General features: G+C 34.9%; 1 pseudogene; it reads right to left on the bottom strand.

Annotated features, from left to right (window-relative positions):
- Nucleotides 1-17,157: 17,157 nt before the first annotated feature.
- Nucleotides 17,158-18,929, bottom strand: LOC140516705 (olfactory receptor 5J3-like; annotated as a pseudogene).
- Between the last annotated feature and the right edge of the window lie 2,559 nt (nt 18,930-21,488).

Consider the following 21,488-nt stretch of genomic DNA (forward strand, 5'->3'; position numbering starts at 1 on the left):
ATAGAGGAGAGAGCAGATTGGTGATGGGGCAATTAGAATGTTCGGCGTTTTGGGCTGGGGGGAGGGGACAAAAGGGGAGAAAATGTGGAACCCAAAATTTTGTGAAAATGAATGTTAAAAGTTAAATAAATAAATAATTTTTTTCAAAAAGAAGTTGGACTTGCAATTTCCAGGTGGAATTTGCGTACAGAATTGGAAGGTGAAATTTGTAACAGAAATTTAGAATTGCAATTTGGAATAGGAATTTGGAATAGGAATTTGGAATTTGGGATGGGAATTTCAATTTGAAATTCGGGATTGGAAATTGGATTTGGAATGTGAGTATGGAGTAGGAATGTGGAATTTGTAGTTGGAATTTGAATGAGAATTTGGAATTAGAATATAGAATAGAAATTTCGAACTGGAATTTGAATTGGGAATTGCAATTTGAGAATGGAATTGCTATTGGAAATATGAGTGTAGAATAAGAAATTGAAATTAGAATTTGGAATTAGAATTGGAATAGGAATTTGGAATTTGGAATGGCAATTTCAATTTGAAATTTGGAATTTGAAATTTGATTTGCAATGTGAGTATGGAGTAGAAACATGGAATTTTTAATTGAATTTAGAATGGGAATTTGGAATTAGAGTATAGCATAGGAATTTAGAACTGGAATTTGAATTTGGAATTGCAATTTGAGAAGGGAATTGGAATTGGAAATGAGTGTGGAATAGGAATTTGAAATTAGAATTTGGAAATAGGTTTTTGGAATTAGAATTTGAAGTTGGAATTTCAGTATGGAATTGGAATGTGGAATTTGGAATGGGAATTTAAATTGGAATTTGTAATAGGAATTCGGAATTGGAATTTGGAACTGGAATTTAGAAGTGAAATTTGAAAAGGAAATAGGAAATGTAGAGTAGGAATTTGGAATTGGATGACAGAATTGCAATTTTGAATTTGAGTTTGGATTTAGAATTTAAGTATGAAATTGGAATGTGGAATTTGGAATTGCAATTTAATATTGGAATTTGGAATTGGAACTTAAAATTGAAATTTGGATTTAGAATATCAGCATAGAATTTCAATGTGGAATTTGTAACTGGAATTTAAAATTGAAAGATAGAATTAGAATTTGAAAAAAGGAATTTGGGAGTAAAATTTGGAACTGGAATATGGAACTGGAATTTAGTAGTAGAATTTCGAATTAGAATTTGGAACTTTAATGTGGAGTTTGTAATGGAAATTAAAAATTGAAATTTGGAATAGTAATTTGGAATTGAAATTTGGAATTAGGAACTGGAATTTGGAAGAGGAATATCCAATTGGAATTGGGAATAAGAATATCCAATTGGAATTTGGAATTTGAATTTACTATTGTCTTTGGAATTCCCATTTGTTGATGTAATATGGACTTGGAATTTAGAAGAGGAATATAGAATTGGAATTTGTAATTTGGAGTAGGAATTTGTAATTGGATCACTGAATTGGTATTTGAAATATGGATCTGCAATTTAGAAGAAGAATTTGAAATTGGAATTTGGGAGTAGAATGTGGAATTTGGAACTGAAATTTAGATTTGGAATATAGAATTAGAATTTGGAATAGGAATTTGGACGTGAAATTTGGAATTGTAATTTTGAATTTGGAACTATAATTTGGCAGTAGAATTAGTAGTTAGAATTTGTAATAGGAATATCCAATTAGAACTTGGAAATGGAATTTCCTATTGTCTTTGGAATTCCAACCCGTCATTATAATTTAAATGTGGAATTTCAAAGAGCAAATTATAACTGGAATTGTACATTTGAATTTGGAATTTGATATTGCATTATGGAATTGGGATTTGTTATATGGAAGTGGAATTTAGAAGTAGAATTTGGAATTGGAATTTGGAATTGGAATATAGAATTGTCATATAGAATTAGAATGTGGAATAGGAACTTGGAATTTGCAACTGGAATTTGGAAATGGAGTTTGTGATTGGAATTTGAGGTAGTCATACCGAATTGCAATTTAAAATTGGAACTTAGAATTGGAATTTGGATTCAGAATTTAAGAATGGTGTTGGACTGTGGAATGTGGAATTGGAATTTAGAATTGGAATAGAGAATTAGAATTTGGAATAAGAATTTGAAACTGAAATTTGGTGTGCAATTTGTAGTTGGAATTTGAAGTAGCAATATTGAAGTGGAATTTGGACTTGGAATTTGAAATTGGAAGTTGGATTTAGAATTTCAGTATGAAAATGGAATGTGAAATTTAGAATTCGAATTTAGAATTGGAATACTGAATTAGAATTTGGAATAGGAATTTGGAACTGAAGTATGAAACTGGAATTTTTCATTGTAATTTGGAATAGTATTGCCGAATTAGAATTTGGAATTGGAATTGAAATTTAAAATTGGAATTTGGATTTAGAATTTAAGTATGGAAATGGAATGTGGAATTTGTTGTTGGAATTTAGAATGGGAATACTGAATTAGAATTTGGAATAGAAAATTGGAATTGATATTTGGAACTGGTACTGGAATTTGTAAGAGGAATTTGGAATGGCAATTTGGAATTAGAATTTAGGATTAGAATATGGAATTATAATTTGGTATGGGAATTTGGAATTGGAATTTGCAATTTGCAGCTGGAATTTGGAAGTGGAATTTGGATTTAGAATTTAAGTATGGAAATGGAATGTGGAATTTGGAATTGGAATTTTGAATTGAAGTTGGGAACTGAAATTTGGAACTGGAATATGCAGTTTTAATTTGTAATAGGAATATTGAATTGGAATTTGGAATTGGGATTTGCTGTTGTCTGTGAAATTTCAATTTGTCAGTGTAATTTAGACTTCGAATTTTGAAGCTTAATTTGTAACTTGAATTTGAAATTTGGAGTAGGAATTTGGAATTAGATGATAGAATTGGAAGTTGGAATATGGAAGTGGTATTTAGAAGAAGAATTTGAATTTGGAATTTGTAAGTAGAATGTGGAATTTGGAACTGGAATTTAGAATTGGAATATAGAATTAGAATTTGGTATAGGAATTTGTTATCAGAATTTGGAATTCGAATTTGGAATTTTGTATTGGAATTTCAATTTGAAAATTGGAAGTTGTATTTAGAATTTAAGAATGGAATTGGAATGTAGAATTTGAAATTGGAATTTAGAACTGGAATTTGGAATTGGAATTTGGATTTAGAGTTTAAGTATGGAATTGGAATATGAAATGTGGACTTGTAATTTAGAATTGTAATATGGAATAGGAATTTGCAATTGTATTTTGGACCTGAAATTTGGAACTGGAATTTGTATCTGGAATTTGGAATAGTAATATCGAATTGGAATTTGGAATTAGAATTTGAAATTGGTATTTGGATTTAGAATTTAAGTATGGAAATGAAATATGGAATCTGGTATTGGAATTTAGAGTTGGAATACAGAATTAGAATGTGGAAGAGAAATTTTGAGTTGGAATTTATAATTGGAATTTGGAACACGAATTTGGAAGAGGAATTTGTATTTGAGTTTCGAATAGTAATATCGACTTGGAATTTAGAATTGGAATTCTACTTTATCATTTTAATTTAGACTTGGAATTTCGAAGTGGAATTTATAATTGGACTTTGAAATTGGCATTAGGAATTTGGATTTAGATTGCAGAATTGAAAATTGGAATATAGAACTAGAATTTAGAAGTAGATTTTCAAAATGGAATTTGGTATTGGAATGCGGAATTTGGAATTGAAATCTAGAATAGAACTTTGGAATTAGAATATGGAATAGGAATTTGAATTTGGAATTGCAATTTGAGGATGGAATTGGAATTTCGAAGATGAATGCACAATAGGAATTTGGAATTAGATTTTGGACTTAGAGTTTGGAATTGAAATTTGAGTGTTGAATTTCTAATGGGCATTTAAAATGGAAATTCAGAATTGGAATTTGAAATTGGAATTTCGAATTTGGAACTGTAATTTGGAAGCAGAATATGAAAATAGAATAGGAAATTTATGGTAGGAATTAGGAATTGGATGACAGAATTGGAATTTGGAATTTGGATTTAGAATTTAAGCATGGAATTGAAATGTGCGAATTGGAATTGGAATTTAGAACTGGAATATAGAATTGGAATTTGGAATAGGAATTCGGAATTGGAATATGGAACATGGAACTGGAATTTAGAAGTGGAATTTCAAATTGGAATTTGGAATGTGTAATTTAGAATTTGGATTTAGAATTAGAATTAGAGTTACACAATCGAATAGGAATTCGGAACTGGAATTTGTATTTCAAATTGTAATTGAAGTTTGGGTATGACACTGGAATCTGGAGCATGAATTTAGAGTAGGAATTTGGCATTAGAATTTAGAATTGAATTTGGAAGTAGAATTTGAGTATGGAATGAGAATGTGGAATTTGGAAGAGAAATTTAGAATTTCAATTTCAAATTAGAATTTGGAAAAGGAATTTGGAATTGGAATTTGGAATTTGGGACGCAAATTTCAACTTGAAATTGTAAATTGGATTTCCAATGTGAATATGGAGTAGTAATGTGGAATTTGGAATTGGAATTTGAAATTAGAATATGGAATAGGAGTTTGGAACGGGAGTTTGAATTTGAATTTGGAATTGCAATTGGAGAATGGAATTCGAATTTGGAATATGAATGTAAAATAGGAATTTTAAATTAGAATTTGAATTAGAATTTGGAATTGAAATTTGAGCATGGAATTGGAATGTGGAATTTGGAATGAGAATTTAAAATTGGAATTTGGAATTGGAATTTGGAGTTTGGAACTGGAATTTGGAAGAGGAATTTGAGAATGGAATAGGAAATTTGGAGTAGGAATTTGGAATTGGATGACAGAATTGGAATTTGGAATTTCAATTTGGATTTAGAATGTAAGTATAGACTTGGAATGTGGAATTTGGCATTGAAATTTAGAATTTTAATTTGAAATAGAAACTTGAAATGGGAATTTAGGGTAAAAATCGAGTTTAGGTCCTCAATTTAAGCATATGTCAGATAATTAAATTGAAATTTCAATAAGCCAGTGCTGGATCTGGGAATAGACTTTTACCAACACTCTTATTGAAACTGTGGCAATTCATGTCTTTTGACCTTCTGTCCGTTTCATAGAAAATTGTTCCATATTTGCTCATCTCAGAAATATAAGAAATCTAGTAGGAAAAATCTGAGTCATTACAAAAGAATACCCCCTGTAATGGCAAAGCATATGGGAAAAAGTTAATTGTCATTTTCAGATATGTTGACGATTTTATACGATTTTTGAAATTATATTTTTAAATTATTTTGTAATTGGATGTTGGCAAGCTTTGAAAAAATAAATATTTTTAAATGAGGGAGATTTTTGCATCATTATCATCATCATCATTCTCATTCTCATTCATTATAGAGAAGAGAGCTTTTGGTTACTCACAGACCAAAGCATACGCCAGGAGAGCAGTGACTTTTACCTCTCCTTGTATCATGCCACCTTGGTAGAAGGAAGGGCTTGTAGACCCCATAAGGGAAAAAAAGCAGCTGGCAAAAATGAAAGTCTCTCTTGGATAAGGATGGGGAAGACAAGACTAAACATGTCTGTTCTACCTCTTTCATAGCCACACACAAAGACAACCAGTAACCACATATGGTATGGCCACTTGGGGTACCATATCTTTATATGTGAGTGTTCTTGTGGTAAGGATACACTTTTTGCTTGCTTATATTATATAATGGTTTTAAAGGAGTCCAACTATTCTTTGGACCAGTTCATTGTGTCCCAAATGGAGTCAGGTGACTACACCTTTAAACTAAAATCACTCTGACTTTCTTTGAATGGCCAATAATAGCCTCTAGTTAAATATCTGAGGTTTATTGTTTAGTTTCAATGTCCTAGATAGAGTATAAGTACCCATTATTTTTTGTTCTTGTCGGAAACTTTGAGCATCTTCCTCTCTAAGACTGAAAGTTTTGAGATGGTAAATCATGCCATTTTTTCGTGCCAATTTTAGCCCTTAGTCATCGAATGGGAATTGCCTCAGACAAACAGAAGTCTGGGAAAGACATTAATTTATTAAGACCAATTTCATCCACTGCATCTTGGGCTTTCTCCAGTTGTCTTGACTTTTTTCTTGCCACTGGTCTTTGATGATTTTGGAAGAGAAAGTGAGGCTGAAGACATTTTACAGCTCTGTTTACTTAAATCCCTTTTCTACACAAATCAAGTCATCATGTTCTTGATGTCATTGGTTCCCTAGGAGGAAAAAAAAGGATTAACAGCATTATCCTCAAAATAAACATTTATATACCACTTTAAGTTTTGCATAATACTTTTACAAATATTATCTCTCTGCTTTTTCTCTTTCATAATACTGCTAGGACATGGTTCCTTTATTCTCATTTTACAGGTGATAAAACTGAGGTAGAAGTGGTTAAGTGAAATGCCTAGGATCCCAAAATTATTATGTGTCTGAGGCTGGATTTGAATTCTGCTCTTTCTAATTCTAGGCAGCTAAATGGTGTAGCAGGTAGAGTTCTGGGTCTGGAGTCAGGAAGTCCTGGATTCAAATGAGATCTCAAACATTTACTAGCTATGTGACTCTTGGCCAGTCACTTAGCCCTTTTTGTCTCCGTCCTCTCCTGTAAAATGACCTGAACATATAAGTGGCAAATCATTACAGTGTCTTTGCCAAGAAAACTTCAAATGGGATCACACTGAGGTGAGCATGACTGAACAACTTCGCGATTCCAGTTCTAGCACCCTAAGTGACAGTGAATTAGCCAGTGAAGACCTCACGTCATCATCAAATGATTCACGATTTGTAACTACTCAAGAAGAATGGTGGGTGGCCTCAGTAGGATTGGTGGTTGGTGGAAAGAGGGAAGATATTCTCTAGTCACTTCAATTCTCTAAGTCTAAATTTCCTCATTGGCAACATTTTAAGAGTAACTCATATTTCTATAGAGAATCACCTTTTACAAAACCCTTTCTTCACAATTCTGCAAGGCAGGAAGTGCAAATAAAATTATTCTCATTTCACAGATGATGAAACCAAGCTTCAGAGGGATACAATTAATGTCTGTTAAGGCAAACTCAGGAAGTATATAAACAAAATTATAAAATGCTTTTCATACAAATGTCTCATCTAAACAATTTGAAAAAAATAATGGCTCATGGGTACATCAAACTTTTTGTGCATTCTTTTCTTTGAAGAAGATGAGTGGCATAATGTAATATCTTGATTTGTGTGAATTGAATGTAAGGCAGAGTAGCCTAACGTCATCCACCTTGTTCTGTCTTCTAGAGTCATTGAAGTAAGGTGGGAATACAAAAGTCAAAAGAGATTGAAAATGGATTAGGTTGGAGCGGATAGCCTTGATGTCTGACCAAGCTTTGAGCACTCTACAATGTATGTTTCAGCTGCTTTTATGGCCATTGAAATAAATTGTTATCATCCACCCTTTCCTTCTAAGACTAGGAAAGTCAACCAGTGTTGGAGTAGGCATCCCCCTAACTCACCACCATGTTTGAGGTCTATTGGGCAGCCTCAACCTGGTTTAACTCATCTGCCAAGAAGGTTTTAACAGGGTGTATCCACTGAACATGCTATAGCTTGTTGGAATCAGGTGAGAGTTGGGCGGCAGATGAGTATTAAAAGTGGAAGAATAAGGGAAGAATTTACCAAATTTATTTTCTTTATTGTTTTGGTTTTGATTTTTAAGTATTAAAAATTCAATAGTGAGACTCTAAATAACAATTGACCTCTTTACTATGCATTTTTGTGATTATATCTGGTTACATTTAGTTGAATTTTTGTTCAAGTGCCTGCTTATCTTTTTTAATCTTTAATGCTTTAAATCACTCTCCTTCAGTGAAAGTTTATCATTTTTAGTTGATGATTTGGCAGAGCTCTTGCCAGTGTGCTATTACATGTTGGGTCTTGCGCTTCTTTGCTATTTAGAATCTAATATTCCATTCTCTTCTTCAATTTCTTGTGACTTTAAAGTAACTCAGTTATTCTAATGAATACTATTCATAATTTTTTTACTCATGCCATTTTGCATTTTTAGGGAGAGGATGTCCTTATAACTGCAAGATTTAACTACAAATATTTTGTTGCTTAATTTCATAAAAGGTGATCTCTAGGTTTGATCATTTGACATTTTATTCAAAATGCCTTCACAGAATTCTTAGAATAATTCTCAAAGTTTGTTACTGAAGTTTTTGTTACATTATTTGTCATATTCTTCTGAGGGACTTATGTGTCTAAATTTATCCCCTTGAAAGTTCTCTTTCCTTAATTTTTATTGATATATTTTGTTTTAACATTACGTGTGTGTGTGTGTGTGTGTGTGTGTGTGTGTGTGTGTGTGTGGTGGGTGTGGATGTAGGTAGGTTTAGGTGGGTGTGGTAAGGGTGCATATTCTGTCACGTACGATTTTTAATCTTTTCCGCTCTTTCCTTGCTTATGTTGAAAATAAAATTCTTCACTTGGGCTTTCACCTTGATTAATGAGGCAAAATTCAGAAAAAAGAATTCAAATGAATTTATTATAAGTATATCAAGGCAGCAATACAATGATGGGCTGATCAGTAATGGTTTCAAGGTAACAAAAGCTTTTATAGGTAACCTTAGGACAATCCAAATATGTTTACCTCAGCAAAAGGAGCTGGGCTCCTGAATCTCAGTTCCTACCCAAAGTAGCAAGAATGGAATGGTTTGTAGGTAGTGGTATATGACAAAAAAGAGGTCAGACAGAAAGCTACAAGCTTAGCATATCTGTCTCCACTACAGCCTCCTCCAGTGGTTGATAAGGAGGGCTGGGAACAATGGTAACTGAGTCAACATAACTTTCAACAGTTACCCATAGACATCACAATAAATAAATTAAAAGGTAATCAAACAACTAAATAATAAAAAACAATTCAACACCATTAATCATCATATCAGTGAAGTCTAACATTATTCCGTGTTCCAGTCCTAGAGTATTCCACTTCTGCAAATGATGGAAGGAAGTACATTTTCTTCTTTCTCTTTCAAGACTACCCTGAGTGATTAAATCTCATGATATTCAAGTTGGATTTGGGGGTTAATTTTCTTTCCATCTATGTTGTCGTAGTCATTATGCATATAATTTGACTCCTTTTTTCTAAATTTTGCTTTGATTAATAAAAATGTCCTCTTCCTTCTCTATTACTTGTAAGTAACCTTTCCCTACAGCACTCTAACATCACATTACATTTCAAGTCACAATTAGTTAGTTGTCTTCCAAATGACAGTATCTGCCTTTCTTTTTTAATATATAATTTATTTTTCTGTTCTCAACATTCACTTCCACAAGTATTTGAATTCAAAATTTTCTTCCCATCTCTCCCCATCCCCCCCATCCCAGGACAGCATGCACCCCATCCACCCCTTCCTCTAGTCTATCCTTCCTTCTATTAGTCACCCTTCTTCTATGCCTCTTCCCCTCTATTTTCTCCCTCCATCCCCATTCACACTCATTGGAAAACAGGCAATCCGATATAGGTCATATATGCGTGACAACGCAAAGCACTTCCATAGTATTTCGGTTGTAAAAGAGTAAGCACATTTCCCTCTGTCCTATCCTGCCCTTCACTTATTCCATTCTTGCCCTTGATCTGTCCTCCCACAATAGTATTTGCTTCTCATTATCCCTTTCCCCAATTTGTTGTCCCTTCTTTTATCTTCCCTCTCCTACCGCCTTTCCCCTTGCCTTCCTGCAGGGTAAAATAGATTTCCACGTTCAAGTCAGTGTGTGTTATTCCCTCCTTAAGCCAAATTCCCTGAGAGTGAGGCTCAATTATTCCCTTTCATCTTCTCCCTCTTCCCCTCCATTGTAGAAGCTCTTTCTTCCCTCTTTTGTGTGAGATGATTTGCTACATTTCACCTCTCCCTTTCTCTTACTCCTAATACATTCCATTCAACAGTAAATTTTAATTTTTTAGTATTCCCCTTTCATATTCAGTTCACCATATGCCTTCTGTCTATGTGGATGTATGTATACATGTTTATATATATGTGTGTGTGTGTGTGTATGCATATATATATACATATATGTGTATACATATATGTATATATATATATATATATATACACATTCCTTCTAGCTACTCTAATATTGAAAAAGCCTTCATGAGTTACAAATAATATCTTGCCATGTAGGAAAGTAAACAGTTCAGCTTTAATGAATTCCTTAAGGCTTCTCTTTCCTGTTTACCTTTTCTTGTTCCTCTTGATTCTCTTATTTGAAAGTCAAATTTTCTATTCAGCTCTGGTCTTTTCAACAAGAATGTTTCATTGAAATTCCATTTTTCCCCTGAAGTGTTATACGCACTTTTGCTGGGTAGGTGATTCTTGGTTTTAATCTTATCTCCACTGACCTCTGGAATATCATATTCCAAGCCCTTCTATTCCTTAGTACAGAAGCTGCTAAATTCTGTGTTATCCTGATTGTATTTCCACAATTATTGAATTGTTCCTTTTTGGTTGCTTTTATTACTTTCTCTTTGACCTGGAAACTCTGGAATTTGGCTACAATATTCCTAGTTTTCTTTTTGGTATCTCTTTCAGGAAGTGATCAGTGATTCTTTCCATTTCTATTTTAATCTGTGGTTCTAGAATATCAGGGCTGCTTTCCTTGATAATTTTTTGGAAGATGATGTCTAGGTTCTTTTTTTTAATCATGTCTTTCAAGTAAACCAATAGTTTTAAAATTACCTCTCCTTGATCTATTTTCCAGGTCAGTTGTTTTTCCAATGAGGTATTTCACATTGTCTTCTATTGTTTCATTCTTTTGGTTTTGCTTTATAATTTCTTGGTTTTTCGTAAAGTCATTAGCTTCCATCTGCTCCATTCTAACTTGCAAAGAACCATTTTCTTCAGTGAACTTTTGATGCTCCTTTTCAATTTGGCCAGTTCTTCTTTTTAGAGATTTCTTCTCCTCATTGACTTTTTCGACCTCTTTTGTCATTTCTGTTAGTCTATTTTTAAAGGTGTTATTTTCTTCAGTATGTCTTTGGGTCTCCTTTGGCAAGCTGTTGACTCATTTTTTTTGTGTCGCTCTCATTTCTCTTCCCAATTTTTCCTCCACCTCTCTTACTTGATTTTCAAAATCCTTTTTCAGCTCTTCCATGACCTGAGAACATAGCATACAATTTTTTGAGGTTTTGGATGTAGAAGCCTTGACTTTGATGTCTTCCTCTAATGGTATGCCTTGCTCTTCCTCATCTGAAAGGATGGAAAAAATACCTTTCCTCCATGAAAGTAATATTCTATAGTCTCTCCCCTGCCCCTTTTAGGGTATTTTCCCAGTCAGCTACTTCCCTTTTGAGTACTTTGTCAAGTGGAGGGTATACTATCCTAGGCTTCAGAAATTTTGTGCAGCTGTTCTCTGAAATATCTCTTGGAAAGTGTAAGTTCTCAGTTCCTCCAAGGTGGCACACTTAAGGGAGAGGAGTTTAATTCTCCTCTGGCCTGGGCTCTGGACTGTGATGAAGCACAAGCAGTCTTTTCTGCCCTGGAACTGAGAATAGAATTCCCTCTCCACAGTTGTTACCTGCTCCACCAAACTAGTGCTCCTCCTCACCTTGGATCTCCACTCAGGACTTTGACCTACATCAGCTGCTCAATTCCCTCAGGATCTTTAGGAGGAGGGCTCCAAAAGTGAAAGCTTCTGCTGCAGTGTCTGCTTCCAGGGTTGGAACTCTGTGCTCCCCTCTCACCCGGATGAAAGAGCTTTCTTACTGACCTCTGAATCTGTCTTTGGCATTTGTAGGTTGAGAAATCTGGGAAAGGCAGCTGCTACCCATATTTCCACGCCATGAAACGTGCTCCACTCCCATCCTGTGGCATGGCATAAGGTGGGGTGCACTTCACTCAAGTCAGGTGAAATAGACCCTTCCTGGGGACGTTTTAGGCTGTCGGGTTGGAAATCCGTTTCACTCTGTCATTTTGTGGCTTCTGATGCTCTAGAAGTTCTTTAGAGTCATTTTAACAGGTATTTTATGGCTTATGAGGAGAGAGTTAGGGCAGGTCTGTCCTTTTAATCTGCCATTTTGACTCTGCTCACCTGTGCCTGCCTTTCCTCTGGGGCAATTAGGAAACACAGTGGATAGAGTGCTAGGCCTGAATTAAGGAAGACTTTTCATCATGAGTTAAAATCTGACCTCAGACACTTAATAGCTGTGTGACCCTGGACAAGTCACTTAACCATGCTTGCTTCAGTTTTCTCACCTGTAAAATGATCTGGAGTAGAAAATAGCACACCACTCCAGTATGTTTGCCATGCAACCCGAAATGGAGTAACAAAGAGTTGGAAATGACTGAAAAACATCACAGCTCTGGTTTCAAAACTTGCATGCTTCCCACTGTACCACTAGGCAGACACAACTGGAAATGATTCACAAATAATTTTCTTTCAGATTCTCACTACCCTAAAAATACAGTATCACAGGTTGTTGAATGATTCTAAGCTTTGCTAAATGCTTTCCTTACTACAAACCTATGAAGTAGGTTGTACAAGATTTATTATAAGTTTACGGATTAGGAAATTGACGTTTAGAGAGGTTAACTGAGATTCCTATGTCCACACAGCTAGTAAATGCATGAGGGTCAACATATAGGCCATTTTTCTTGTGTCAAAACAATTACTTTTCATGTTTCACTGAATTAAGTCACCAAGATCATTTTGTGGGGTTTCATAGAATAAATGATGGGCTTTTAAAAAAACTTTCTTCTCTTCTTCCAAATTTGTTATCTGCATTCTTTTTATATCTCCTGGATTTTTTACTTCTAAATCTGTCATTTTATCTTTCAGAGCCTCTACTTCTTTGATTTTAATTTAATTTGATAATTTTTTAATGCCCCAAAATCTGTCTGCCCTCTTCCCTCATTGAAAATCAAAAAAGAAACCAAACTACTGTTCAAGAAATTAAAAATCCCAGCATTAGCAACATAAAAACTATAAATTCGTGTATACATGTGTGTATGCATACATGTATATATACTCATGCATGTATATATGTATATTTGTTTACATATGTACATGACTGAGACAATTCATAGAAATATATTTCTGTGTACTCCATATACACTTCTGTGTATATACTATATATGTATGTTTACATTTTTACATATAAACATACAAGCATATATATACGTGTGTGTGTGCATACATATCTGAGATTTTTGAGTTTATCCAGTGCTAGGCTACTTTTTATTCCTTTGTGTTTTATATCCTTAAATTATCCCACTGATTGAGCTACCTAATTTTTTTGAACAAGTACTAAATTGTTTTGGTAATTGAAAAAAAGTCTTTACTTGTTTGGAGAGAATATCTATTTTGTCTCATATTATGAATTCTTTTGCTGTTTTTATTATTTCATTTTTATAATTCTCTGCTTTCTAGACTACTTTAATACTTAATATCTATTCTAAGTTGTTTCTTTTTTGATCATCATTTTTATCATTTTGAAAAGTTAATTAATTTTTTTCAGTTTTCAACAATCACTTTCATAAGATTTAATTTTTTTCCCTCTCCTTCCCCTTCCCTCCCTGAGATGACATGCAGTCTTATATGGGTTCTACACATACATTCCTATTGAACACATTTTCACATTTGTCATATTGCATAGATGAATTAAAACGAATAGGAGAAACCGTGAGAAAAAAACAAAACAAAACATCACACAAGAGAGAATAGTCTGTGAAGCATCATTTTTAAACAAATCATTTTTCCTTCATGGTATACTAATTTTCCATATTTTTGTTTGTTTTATTTGCTGTATTTATTCATTTTATTCCATTTTGCATTTTTGAATCAGTTTATTGGTTTATATGTTTGTTAGTTATTCCTACTTTGGATTGCCCTCTTAACTTTTGATTCATCAGCCTTTCCATTCTATTATGTTCCTCATCTCTGGTTTCCCTTCACACTTTTAGGTCCTTAGTTTTTCCACTCTTGCAACTCTTTTATTCATTCATCACATATTATGAGTATTTCCACATATTTATTTCTTCCTATTCACTATAAGCTTTGTGAATGTAGTGTCTGTGTCTTATATTAAATTTGCCTTTTGGTAACTATTTAACACAATTTTTCATTTGGTAGTGTTTAATATATGTTGATTGAATTGAAAAAAATTGTTACAGGCAAATAAATACCTCATATGATAGTGAAACTGAAGAAATCATAGTGTTTATGTCTAGAAAGAGCCCTTGAGATACCAAACTGAGTTCCTTCAATTTATTAATTTGTAAAGTGAGACCCAGATTAGTTAAGTGATTTTTAAATTGATATAAATAAGAGGAAGAAGATCCCATACTTCAATGTAAATCCTCAAAATACAGTTTGAAGTTTCTTGACAACTCACTAGAAGTATATACGGGGCAAAATAGAATCAGAGACTATTGATTGTCATAATTAGAGATGATCCTTGGAATAAAAACAAAGTCAAACCTCCTCATTTGATACATGAAAAAACAAAGCCTAAAGCTTTTATGGGACATGTTTTAGATGACAAAATATTTTAATAGCCACATCTTACTAATTAATTTTCTCATTCCCACCGAAGTCTTCCTTAAGATAGTGGTCTTCTGTGGAAGCAAATTCTAAGGTTCCCTGAATTTTTTAACCTGTATCTGGTGCTTAGTAAATCATTGATGTAGAAAATGCCTTATCCAGAGTAAGAATTACATCATTTTTTTCTTGCCCACTAATCCGTGATGTTTCCTCACTATTCTGTACTATTGTAATACTGAATGACTCTAATTCTGACTTTTGTTATGAAATATGTGTGTGTGTGTGTGTGTGTGTGTGTGTGTGTGTATCTCCTTCACTACATTAGATAGACCGCATCTCTTACTTTGGATCGTAGAAAGAGATTCCCATTGGTTGGCAGATCAAACTGAGATTACCATTGGATAAATACCACATTCATCAAATTACCAGGGTGAATTCCTGTAACTCAGAGGCAAGACAAGGGAACAGAAGATTCACCTGAGAGTTATTGAGAGCTTGACAGCTGCCCTCATGTGAATTTTGACGTTGGGTCTAACACATAATATAAAAGATGAGTTTGGGACTATTCAGCGTTTGGTCTCTTTTGTGAACAGCTTAGTGTTGGCCATTACACTGTAAACTCTTTGAGGGCCGAGGCTGTCTTTCTTTTTGTTAATTGTATTCCAAGAGCTTAGTACAGTGCCTTGAATAAAGTAGGTAAGTAACAAATGTTTATTTGATTGGATTGGACTATAAGTACCTCCTCTTGATTATATTTATATGCACATTCATATTCGTATTCACATTCCTTTCCCCATTCTGTTGCCTTCATTGAACTGGTAAGGGTAGTTTTGTTACACAATGTCATACTATTAGCAAGCGCAAGCCAACATTCTTACGTTACCTAAGACTTCCAAATCCGGTTTCCTGTCTTACTACACTATATTATAGTCACTCCACCCACTCATTCACTATTCTCTATGCATTCAGCACTCCGTCAATCCATCTACTCATCCAAATTATCCATCTATTTATTTTTTCTACATCCATTCACATGGGTGGAAATTATGACCCATATAAAATAAAATTGAAATTGCATTCATAGAACCTGAGTTTAAATTCTGTCTCTTATAACTGTTTTCTATTTGACTTTGAGTTACTTGAGCTCTTTGTCCCTTTGTCCCTATATAAAATTAGAATGCTGTACTGAAAGACCTTTATTCTTCCCGCCATCTTTAGCTGTGTGATCATATAATTTTCTAAAAAGTATTTATTGAACATTTCTTTTTTGCTTCAAAAAACTAGGCTGAGAAAGAATTATCATAAGAAAAAAGCAAATACAAGAGAAATTTCCTGTTTTCTTGAAGCCTATAGTTTATATAGAAAGATTTATAATTATAACAAGTAGTGAACTAGCAGTGTGAGGCAGTATTGATTATGTTACAAATGAATAGTGACATGTATAACAGGAAGGAGTAGAAGCAGATAGCTATGAGGGCTGTTTGTGATGGTTAGCTCCACGTAGGAGATTTGGCTAAAGTAGGAAATTAAAGGACAGGTTGAAAACAGACATATATGGCATCAAATGAGCATTTCTGTTTGATACTTTTGAAAGAACTTTCGTGATTTCCCTTAACAAAATTTGCTCAGCATAGTATAGGGAAAGTGTCAGTGGAAAGATTTCATGGTGTCTACAGATCTTATCACGGAAGGGAAAATACAGCTTTGCTTTTACTAACTTGCCATTGAAATTCAGCACTTTCTTGAATTACTTAAAAACATTATTCTCACAAGCAGTTCAAGGGTTTTGCTGATTTGACAAAGGATTCCATGACAGAAAAGTTTTGGAAAGCTTAGCATAATGAATAGGAACACCAGAATTAGATTAGATTATCTGGGAGGCTAATTGACAACTCTTTCTCAGCCTTAGTTTCCTCTTTTGTAAAATAAAAAGACTGTACTTAATAATTCTAAGATCTATTAGCTCTCAATCTTTTGACCCTTACTCTGAAGCCCTATTCAGGATGGAGTCTCTCTTTCTTTTGTTAATAAATGTTCTTTAAAAGTCAAAATAGCCTTATGTCAAGATCATTGGAATACCCTGCTGTTGGATACAAATTTCTTTCATTATTTAATCTCTATACAATCACATTGCTATAGATTAAACTTTATGTAAGCTGATGCAAGGATTTAGATCAGACAGGGTCACTTAAGAGTCAAGGTTCTTGCTATACAATTTCAATAAAAAGAGAAATGTTAATGCATAAGCCAATGGTCAGTATAAAATGTAATACAATGATCCCAGATCAAAAATTTAGAACATATAGGCTCTTATCACTGTTACCTTAACTGTGCTAACTTGGGAAAGTCATTTAACCCAAATGCAAAATGAAAAGATTCCAATTGATTACCTCTGTGATACACAAAGGATCCAAAATTCTATTTTCTGTGTTCAAAATATCCTCCCAGGCCATTCAATTATATTTTTGGAAAACACTAAACTGATCCTATATGAATTTCCTTAACCTGAAATTTTATTACTTCACATAAATAATGGGATAAAATGTCTAAAATGACTTAAAAGAAACCAAGCTGCAAATACCGGGGATTCCATTGTTTCATGGGATAGAATAGGGCAGAGAATATTGGATTCTAATATTTACTCCACAAGCGACTATGTGATCTTCCAGCTGCTGAGCGGATCCTGAGGATGGCAATAACAGTGAAGATATACGAGATAATTGCAATGAAGAAGGTTATTATGGCAATTACTCTTGAGAATATCAGGAGCAACAATTCATTTCTGGAAGTGTCAGAGCAGGGGCACTTCAGCAGTGCAGACAAATCACATAAGAAATGACTAATGATATTTGACCCATGGAAGGATAGTCTGACTAAGCCAATCATCTGTGTCAATGAATGAATCATTCCGCCTATACATGAACCAATGACCAGGATGGCACACACTGTCTTAGTCATGACCACCATGTAAAGCAATGAATTAGCAATCTCCACATACTGGTCATATGCCACCGCTGCTAGGAAAAATCCTTCAGTTGTAAGAAGGATTCACAAACAAAAAATATTACAGTATACAAGCAGGGAATAATAGGATTTTCTTCTCCTCAAAGAAATTCAGGAACATTTTTGGTTCAAAGGCTGAGCGATAGCAAGCATCAACAAATGAGAAACAACTAAGGAAAAAGTACATGGGAGTGTGAAGCTTGGGAGTGATTTGAATTAATATAATCCTGCCAAGATCCCCACAAAAGAAACGACATATATCACCAAAACAGTATTAAGAGAAACATTTTCAACTCTGCACGATCTGACAGTCCTAAAAGGAAGAACTCTGTGACCACTGTAGAATTTTCCTTGGCTGTTCACTTAGATTATCATGACAATGACTGTGAGAAAGGGGAAAAAAGAATGGAATTAATTAGTGAAATGCCCTAAAAGACACCGAGACTAATTATGACTCTTTCAAGATAGAGCCAGTACTTAAGATGTTTTTGTACTGAAAAATTGCATAGGCTCTAGATAAGGAAAGTGAAGGAATGCAGATACGGAAGAGATCTCAGAAGTCATCTGGTCGTCGTTTCTTTTTTCAGAAGAAATTAATGTTCAGTGAAGTAGATTAACTACGGGAATAAGCATCAAATATATTTTTGAACATATGTCCTCTCATTTTAGAGACAATTATCTTTCAACTGTATCTTTATTTCCATGATCTCTTGACAGCAACTGGGGGATCAGAGGCATGGTGGTGATAGAAAAGAGATAGCAGCAGGAGCTAGGTGAGCCTGTACAATTTTTACAGGACTGGTTTATTGATCTGAGGGTCAAGATTTATATATTCTCTTAAGCAAGCAAGGTTATTCTCATGAGAGCATTTTTAGCTCACATCTTTTACTTCCTTGTCTTAGTACCTTCTGTGTAACAACCTCAGAGTACACATTCAGGGTCAGGACGATCTCATCCTTGCTTATCAGGGATGGGATGGTGAGCCAATCCTGAGAAAGTCAGTCTTTACTCTAGTACAAGTCTCAAGTAAAACCTGGATTGTACCTCACATTCTAGACTCCATCAGTACTAGCCCTCTACATCTCCCCCTTTTTTTTTGCAAGTAATTTTAGTCCACGTAAGTCTGTGCCAATTTTGACAAAAAATTGATGTAGTTTGACAAGATTTTTAAAGCGAAAATGAGATTTTAGAATTGGAATTGGGGTGTGAGTACATGCGCCCAGGCACCCCATCATTCTCCCCTTAAACAGATGGGACCCAGAATCCTCTGGGGTAAGAGACGAAGGGCTCAGATTCTGAAACTCTTTCATGCTGAGATTGGACGTCCCTGCCTCACAGAATCCTGACATTGGAGAGGTTGGGTCTGTGGGTGATGCCAAGTCCACAGGGTGATTGGTCATGGAAGTGGGTGATGTACAGTCAGAATGGTGATCTGCAAGTGGAGAGTATTGAACCTAGAAGACACAAATCTGCAACAGATATTAAACAAAAGAAGACCAAAAAGGAGTAGGAAGAAAATAACTAGAAGTGGGGTGGGTGTGAGAATATTGTCAAACTTCCTCACACTCTCTTGACATACTTAGTAACTATCCAGGGACAGGAGACCCTTGGGTGACTCCCACTTGTCTCCAACCTTCTCATCTGCTTTCCGTATTTTTGGTCAAACCTTTACTTATCTTTCAAAATCTCTGGAACCCATTATTCAAACTGCTTCACTTTCCTTTATATTTCTACCATAGACAAGATAGCTCACAAGTTATTACTCTTCACTAGGATAGCTGTATTGCCTTAAACAAAAGATATTTCTAACTTGAATCTCACAACTGAATAGATGTTCATAGTTGTTTCACAGGCTTGTTTATTCTTTTCTGATTATTCACTCTGGCAAAGAAATTTTAGGAATTAACTTATTAATAAGTTCAAACACTAATTTAAACTCTTGCTTAGGCCATGGAATGACCACAAATTCAGATTAAAACAGCAAGATCTTTTCTGCTTTATAAATCATTACATATTAATTCAGCAACACATTATCTCGAAAATGAAATTTTAGTAGGCTTTACCCCTCTTTTCTTTGAAAAACATTTCTTTTAAACATACTTTTTTCTTTTAAAAGTTTAAAATTTATCCTGACTTTTAAGAGAGTCACCAAACTTTTATAAAGAAAATTATTTGAAACTTTTAAAAATCATAATTCCCTTTTCACTTTGAAACAAAAATAAACCTTTTAAAAGTAAAATTCATTAAAACTTAGTTGGCATAAAAATGTCCTTAAGTAACACGAATTCCCAAAGTATTGCAAACTAAATTCTTAGTTATTGAAGAATTCCTAGATATCACAAAATGCTTTAGTCAAAAAGGTGCAATGGAATCTCACATTGGTAACAGTAAGAGATTGATTACAGAAAAATACTACCGCTTCTAAAATCCCTTTAAACAATGGGGACAGAAGCCAAGATGGCGGAGTAGAAAGAGAGACATATGTTAGCTCCGAAACCACAGCCCATAAAATATCTGTAAAGAAGAACTCCCAACAAATTCTGGAGCAGCAGAAGCCACAGAAAAACGGAGCAGACGAGATTTCTCTTCAGAGAGCCCTGAAACCCTGTCGAGAAAGGTCCATCCCGAACCACACTCAGACCGGAGCCCAGCCCTGCCTTGGCCACATGGCACCAAGAGGAGCAGATCCGAGCAGGCTTCAGGGACGGAATCTCCAGCAGCCTCGCAGGTTCCTCCACCCAGAGGTGACAAGGGTCAGTAAGAGGGTCTCTTTGTCTGGTCGAGAGGGGAGTGGGATGTTCCCATAACTCAGGCCCCCTAGGGAGGCAGCAGTGGGGGCAGCAGTGGACCGGGGCTCCCCAAGCAGGCAAGACCCCGGATCTATTGTTGAAGGTCTCTGCATACACCCACTGAGGGAACTGAGTCCCGGGTGGAGGCCCTGCCCCCACCTGAGCATCTGAACTCAATCTCACACTGAATAGCAGCCCTGCCCCCACCCAAAGCCCTGAGGCAGGGAAGCAGCATTTGAATCTCAGACCCCAAGCACTGGCTGGGCGGATCTGGAAGCATGGTGGGTGTGGAAAGAAAACTCAGAAGTCAAGTCACTGGCTGGGAAAATGCCCAGAAAAGGGAAAAAAACAATAGACCATAGAAGGTTACTTTCTTGGTGAACAGGTATTTCCTCCCTTCCTTTCTGATGAGGAAGAACAATGCTTACCATCAGGGAAAGACACAGACGTCAAGGCTTCTATATACCATGCATCCAAAATAAATATACCATGGGCTCAGGCCATGGAAGAGCTCAAAAAGGATTTTGAAAATCAAGTAAGACAGGGGGAGGAAAAACTGGAAAGAGAAATGAGAGAGATGAAAGAAAAGTATGAGAAGCAGGTCAACACCTTGCTAAAGGAGACCCCAAAAAAATGCTTAAGAAAGTAACACCTTGAAAAGTAGGCTAACTCAATTGGCAGAAGAGGTTCAAAAAGCCAATGACGAGAAGAATGCTTTCAAAAGCAGAATTAGCCAAATGGAAAAGGAGGTTCAAAAGCTCACTGAAGAAAAGAGTTCTTTCAAAATTAGAATGGAACAGATGGAGGCTAATGACTTTGTGAGAAACCAAGAAATCACAAAACAAAACCAAATGAATGAAAAAATGGAAGAAAATGTGAAATATCTCATTGGAAAAACAGCTGACCTGGAAAATAGATCCAGGAGAGACCATTTAAAAATTATGGGACTACCTGAAAGCCATGATCAAAAAAAGAGCCTAGACATCATCTTTCATGAAATTACCCAGGAAAACTGCCCTGAGATTCTAGAACCAGAGGGCAAAATAAGTATTCAAGGAATCCACAGATCACCGCCTGAAAGAGATCCAAAAAGAGAAACTCCTAGGAACATGGTGGCCAAATTCCAGAGTTCCCTGGTCAAGGAGAAAATATTGCAAGCAGCTAGAAAGA

This window comes from Notamacropus eugenii, chromosome Y (assembly GCF_028372415.1).
Source record: "Notamacropus eugenii isolate mMacEug1 chromosome Y, mMacEug1.pri_v2, whole genome shotgun sequence".
Lineage (NCBI taxonomy): Eukaryota > Metazoa > Chordata > Mammalia > Diprotodontia > Macropodidae > Notamacropus > Notamacropus eugenii.